This window comes from Stomoxys calcitrans, chromosome 4, assembly GCF_963082655.1.
Source record: "Stomoxys calcitrans chromosome 4, idStoCalc2.1, whole genome shotgun sequence".
Lineage (NCBI taxonomy): Eukaryota > Metazoa > Arthropoda > Insecta > Diptera > Muscidae > Stomoxys > Stomoxys calcitrans.
Window position 1 is genome coordinate 51277396 of NC_081555.1, and position 7243 is coordinate 51284638.

A 7243-nucleotide genomic window follows, 5' to 3' on the forward strand; every position below is an offset into this window, starting at 1 on the left:
CAACAACGGTCAAAATCAGTCTATAACCAGATATAGCTCCCATATAAACCGGTCTGTCGATCATCCTTGATCGGTTCCTAGAAGTTTTAATTTTTGCTGGTTTGACAGAAGTTTGATATGTAGAATAAAATTATGCCCTTCAATTAAATTTATTTTGTATATATTTTTAGCAGAATCCATGGTGATGGGTTTTCAAAATTTGGACCGGCCGATCTTAGCACGCTTTTACTTGCTTATTTTAGAATTTAACTTTTTTTGTTGAACCATTTTTTACAGCTTTGTCCGGAGTTAATTTTCTTGACTACGATTCTGGGCAAAATTGATCGACTTCGTTGCCCTGGTTTTAGCCAAATCGGATAAGAATTGTGTCCAGCAGCGGTTCAAGAAGAATTAACGGGAGATTGGTATATATGGGAGCTACGTTAGGTTATGGAGCTATTTGTCCATATTTGTTGACTTCGGAACGGGCTATATGAGAGCTTCATCTTAACAGCCAGCATTTTGGCTCATTGCAATCCCAATCTTGCTGCTATCTTTCACTCTTCATCTTAACACGAAGCAATTTGCAATTTTCATATATCTTCCTCCTAGCCATGCTGTTATATAAGACAACATGCAATCAATTTTTGTATCCTAGACCACAACTGTGGTACAGGATTTGGTTGCAACATCCAGAAGGATGAGTGTGATAGACCTATTGATAAGTATACGGATTGACTCAGAATCACTTTCTGATTCGGTTTAGCTATGTCCGTCCATCCGTCTGTCTATCTGTCCATGTTACTATGTGTGCAAAGTTCAGATCGCAATTTTCGTCCAAATTTGCAGAGACATTTATTTTGGCCCAGAGAAGAAGCCTATTGATATTGGAAGAAATAGGTTCAGATTTGGATAAAGCTCCCATATATATGTTCGTACGATTTGTACAAATTCTGCAATAAACCGGTTCTCACGAAATTCGGCAGGAAGAATTCTTATGTGACTCTATGTGATTCACCAGTAATCATTCATGAACATAGCTGTCTAGGACAAGAAGGATCCTAAGCTCGAAATGGTTTAAGGTAGGATACATTCAGAAGTCAAAGAAAGTATGGATAATGCTTAGGAAGGAAACACTAGAACTACTCGTTGATACACATTTTCCAGCAGACAACGTGGCGACAGAAGAATTTGTTATTGATATGCATTCGTCGGAGATTGTTAGGGAAATTGTGTTTGAGTCGAAATTCCTTTGGGCGATAAAGAGTGTTGGCTCTTTTAAGACGCCAGGCCCTGATGATGTATCACCGGTTGAATTCAAGCTGTGTCCAATTGACTGGCTCCTTGGTTTCGGTAGATATACTCTGCTTGTATCAGCATGTTGTACATACCTGTGGGATGAAGCGACAGAAAGGTCATTCATATTCGTTCCGAAAACAGAAAAATCTTATCACACGAAGGCGAAAGATTATCGGAATGGAAAGATTTCGGAATTACTAGAATTTCTAGGCATCAACACTTCCGTAAGAAAGTTTATTTATATCTTACGTACTAAAAGATGCACTACGGAATGCTTGGGATCTGGGGATCTAAAAAGATAGGTCCGCAGAGAAACACATCATGGAGGTGTACTGTTTCCTCTTCTCTGGCAAATAGCCATTAACAATATTTTATGGTCTCTGGAAAAAAAGTCGTAAAGTGGACGCTTATGTTGATGACGTGGCAATTGCGGTCAGGGGAAAGTGCGACAGCGAAGTGGGCTACCGAAAGTGGTCTAGGCGTAAATTCGCCTAAGAAGGAAGTAGTTTCTTTTCAGCAGCAGATACAAGTTAGCCACAATGACTTCTATCTCCTTGGAAGGAGAGAATGTTCTATTTGCTGAAAGAGCAAAATACCTGGGCGTTAAGCTGGATAGGAAATTAAACTTAAAATCAAACATCTTGCTCTATACACCTGTACAAGATCCATTCGCAAAAGCTGGGACTTCAAACAGCGTGTCATGCAGGGGCGATATATTGCAGTTCCCAGATCTTTTATGTTATATGGTCTTGTAGTCTGGTGGAAGGCGCTTCAAAAGTTCTCCTTCTGTTCAATACTCAGCCGAATACAAAGGAAGCTCTACGTATGACAACGAAACATTCTCTTCTCTTTGGGAGGAGAGAATGTTCCACTTATTGAAAACGCGAAACACCTGGGTGTTTTGCTGAATAGGAAATTAAATTTTAAATCAAACATCTTGGAAAATATAAGAAAGGCAACTCTTGCCCTATACACTTGCAAGAGAGCCAATAGCAAAATTTATGGCTTAAACAGCAGTTGTCAAACCTATAATGCTATATGGTTTTGCATTCTGTTTGACGGCGCTCCAAAAGTCCACCTACTGCTCAATACTCAGCTGAATTCAAAGGATGGCTTGGTTGGACATCATACTGAGAACTAAGCCATCTGATGCACTAAATTTAATGATAAATCTAATGCAAAATCAATATGGCTAAAGAAATTTCTCAGACCACTGCTGTGACGCTAAGGGAGCTTTCTCTTGGTTATACGGCGGACACTGTGTTATCCTTGATACAATGCCCGATATTCCGTAGCCGCTTTCTGATAAAAATTACTGTACCACAATTCCTTATAGTACCGATTGAAACTACGATATCCCTGGTAATAGAAGTTGCATAGACTTCTATATGAATGTTTCCAAACTGGACGACCAGGCAGGATTTGGAGTGTACTCTGAAGAACTAGGTCTGGACATATCAAGAAGGTTGCCCAGCCACTGTGTGTGAATAAACTATCAATTAAAGAAGTTGTGGAATGGTTAATATATAGACATACGGACGATCGTCATAAATATCTTCTCAGACAGCCATTAATTTCTGGGGAACATGTTGCTGAATTAAAAACCGCCCTCGACTGTCGCAGATCTCTCAACGAAATTTCTGAACAGTTCAAAATGCACCTGTTCTTTTCATGATTGATGTGCGGGGCCACGGAGATCTTTCAGGTCGGGCCAGGGCCTTACACATTCCATGTCAACTGGAATATGTAGGTATGCCCTTAGCGATATCTAAGATTAGTCTTCAATATAAATGGGGGGGTTGGGCCTAATCTAACCATGAAGAGGTCCAGCGCTTTGCTGTCGCTGGGTGGAACAGACGTCTCATTCATTGTGTCTGACATTTGCATAAACTGTGAGGATGTCTTCATATTCCTTTTCCTGTGGTATCATTTACTTTGCTTTAGATGAACATTACAAAAAATTTATTACTCAAGTCAGAAATGGAATAGAATTTCCAAGCGCCTTGACTGTTCGCGCTTCTTCTTAAATTTCTGACACCCACTTTCTAGAAGGCTCTCTACTGTGGTATCACAATGGACGAAAATGTCAATGTGAGTATGAAGGCAAACTGCCACCTAGCCTAACCTAACCTAACTTCAGCTAGACATAGCTCCCGTTTATATGTATAGCCCAATTTTCACTTCTATAGCCTTTGCAAGAGCATTTATCAACCCATCTTCTTAAAGTTTTGCACAACTTCTTCTATGACTTCCCTTCCACTATGTATAGGGTCAAAATTGGATGAGGTTTAAAAATCTTTAGCTCCCATATATATGCTCGTCCTATTTTTAGTAATATTGACATAATGCAGTAGTTTTTTAAACGATTCTCACAAAGAACTCTCTTATGACTGTTGATATTTCTAGTGAATTTTATGGAAATCGATTCAGATTAAGAAATAGCTCCTATATATACTAATCGCCCGATTTGCACTCTTTCAGTCGAAGTAATTACAATTTTGTATGGATATTCCGGAAATTCGATACGAATTATTATTTTTATACCCTCCACCATAAGATGAGGGTATACTAATTTCGTCATTCTCTTTGTAACACCTCGAAATATGTAAATATATTCTTTATCGTCATGTCATTTTAAGTCGATCTAGCCATATCCGTCCGTCTGTACGTCCGTCCGTCCGTCTGTCTGTCGAAAGCACGCTAACTTTCGAAGGAGTAAGGCTAGCCGCTTGAAATTTTGCACAAATACTTTAAATTAGTGTAGGTTGATTGGGATTATAAATGGGCCAAATCGGTCCTTGTTTCGATATAGCTGCCATATGAACCGATCTTGGGTATGGACTTCTTGAGCCTCTAGAGGACGCAATTCTCGTCCGATTTGACTGAAATTTTGCACGTAGTGTTTTGGTGTCACTTCCAACAACTGTGCTAAGTATGATTTCAAATCGGTTCATAATCTGGTATAGCTGTCATATAAACTGATCTTGGATCTTGACTTCTTGAGCCAATAGAGCGCGCAATTCTCATCCGATTTGGTCGAAATTCTGTACAACGGCCAGGCCGATTTTAGCACGCTCTTACTTGTTATTTTCATTATAATTATTATTATATTCCATACAAGCTATGGCTCTATTCACAATTATACAGTAAAAGGAAGGTATTTTATTCCGATTTTCACCCTAGCTTACTTACTAGACTTTAATGAAAGAACATTTGCCCCATTAGCTGAACTTAGAACAGATTTCTAAATCTAGAAAGGATACTCTAGAATAGCGTTCAATGTAAGCGATATACACACATAAGTACACCCTCGCCTATGGCATACAAAAAAATATTTTGACTCATTCTTTAATTGGTTATGGGTCAATACAAATAACAATTGCGATATAAATCATGAGCCACACAATACACTATGGTATTGAAATCTTTTTTTCCTTTTCCAACTGCTGGAAGATAAACATTATCATAATTATTGTTATTAATATTACTTTTATGACAACGTCAACGTTAACGTCGTCATAGTCGTCGACGACAACGATGATAATGTTATTAATTGTAGGAATATTGTTGTTGCTGCGACAGGTGGATGAGATAAAATTGCTAATAATGATGATGATATGGGAGTTGTATGGGGTGCGTTGTTAAATTTATTCAAGGTATTAAAATATCATAGAAGCGTGTATTTTAACACGCACTCACACATGCCTCAATGCCTGTGTGTGAGTGTCTTCATACACTTTTCATCAACAACAAGTTCAACAAGAGGATTTTAAATCAAAAGGAATAAAATCATTTACGTTATCCTTAAACGTTTTTCATTACTTTGTTGTTCCAAATCAATCTTTTCAAATCATGTGTGTTTATGTTCAACAAACCAAAAAAAAAACGAATTCAACCAAAGCAAAATAATGAAAAATGAAGAAGAAATGAATAAAAAACCAATACAATACCTTTGAGAATACTCCTCCTTTGTTTGGGAAATGGATACCACCAGCGACGAATTCCCTCAGGTAAGGATGATCAGGAGCTTCCACACAACAGCCACACGGGGCCTGTAAGCAGAGACTTTGATAATGGAACCACAGACACTTTTGGCACACACACACACACGACCCCTCTCTGAATCACCTCGAAATGCACATTCGAAAAGGGTAGACAAAATGTAAGACATCCTTTTTTCAATTTTTCATTTATTATTCTTTTTTTGTTAAAATCGGTAATTAGATTTAAAACATTTTTTTCATTAACATTCTTCAACTTGAATGAGGATAAGTTTCACACACACACACACATATATATATATACTGGCGTTTCACAATATGCATTCAAATCGAATATTTTCCCTGAGCATTTATTCAATTTATTTTGCTTTCCAAATTCAATTGAATTCAATTTAATTCAAATGTTCATTCACTATTTGGTCCTAAGGACACAAGCTGCCACAGAGATGTAGAAACAGAGAGACATGGGCAGATTTTCAAACAACACACTGTGGCAAAACCATTCGCAACACTTCCGCTCAGTGGCAGATTTCAATCGTTTCGCATTGAATTCCCGGGAAAAACTGATTTTCACTTGATGCATGTGAAATGCCAAACGTAAGGATTGTGTGTGTCTTCTTGGTGGGTCTACGACCGCCACAAACATGTTGAATGCCGTTGAGCTTTTTTGTTGGCTTTCTAAAAGGTTACACCAGCATACCACTCACTCCGGGAAAAGCCCTTCATCATAGCATAGCTGAGAACGAGAATGGTTTTAAAAGTCAAAGAGAGAACGGCAATAGCCTTATGGCTGAATAAGCTTTTGAGGATGTAGTTTTGGCTTGTGCTGGAGCATGGATATGAGCTTTTGAGAAATATTTCATTCTCTTCATACGAAGTTCATTCAACGATTCAGCTGCATTTAAGGTGGGGAAAATTTAGCAACACGTGTGCTCACATGCAGGCAAAGGTGAGCGATAATAGAAAAAGGTTTAAAATTATCAATTGAACTGACCGAGGCGTGGAGGCTTTGACCACAATCAATTGAAGTGATTTACATCTAATCAGGAGTTTTAGCACCTTGACTTAATTTCCTTAAGAAAAGAAGAGAGAAGAAAAACTATAAAACCTAATTTCCAATTCAACTAATCATTTAAAACTAATGGTAACAAGTACAAATGTATGGCAGTGCCGAACTTTGGATACCCACCATTGATATAAAGGGTGTTTTTTTAAGAGCTATGGGAAAGTTTTTCAAAAAAAAAAAACACACAAAATTCAGAAAAATGCATGAAATCTACATTTGAATGGATAGTACGGTCCATATGATTTAATGTTTGAAGGTAGTAGCTTAATGTCGTCTCTCAGCAACCTGTTTCGCGAAGAACACGATCCAGCACATGGAGCTGACAACAAATGAACTTGGGTGTGGGGTGATCCTTCTCTTCGAACATTTGCTGCAGTCGAACTAACGCCTGTCCTTTGACCGGCATTCACACTTTTTGTACCGGCAACAATCATCAGAACTGATCCCCAGTCGAAGTCGAGCTAACGCCTGTCCATTTACCGGCATTCACACTTTTTGTATCGGCAACAATCATCAGAACTGATCCCTACTGTTTGAACTTTTTCTACGATTGTTTGAGCTTTCCTATATTTAATTTGAGCGCAGTCAACTTATTTTCTTTGAATTCGTTCTTTACGACCACGGCCTGATATTCAACGCTCTCAAGGTGATTGCGGTCAAAGTGCATGCTCCACTTCCCCAGATAAAGCGTACTTACCAGGACTTTCACTCGAGCAGCTTTCTTGTAAATATATAGCCTTGTTGATTCCAGGCTGACATGGGATTAAAAGATTTCAGTGCCCTCAGCGAAAATCTGGTTGCAGACCGTTGCTGCTTAGTGGGACGACAGCTTTGAGATTGTAAAAAGTCGTTTCGTAATGCCTGTTTGGTAATGCTTCTCTTTTCTTGATGATGTTGC

At 38.5% G+C, this 7243-nt stretch overlaps 1 protein-coding gene across 2 annotated transcripts in view; it reads right to left on the reverse strand.

Annotated features, from left to right (window-relative positions):
• The window catches only part of LOC106094111 (ras-related protein Rap-2b), a 209739-nt gene extending 204135 nt beyond the window's left edge, over positions 1–5604 (reverse strand). For both annotated transcript variants that reach the window (XM_059367459.1, XM_059367458.1), the window contains exon 1: positions 5229–5604. The gene's annotated coding sequence lies outside the window, so the exon portion shown is untranslated. The remainder of the gene's footprint in view (positions 1–5228) is intronic.
• Between the last annotated feature and the right edge of the window lie 1639 nt (positions 5605–7243).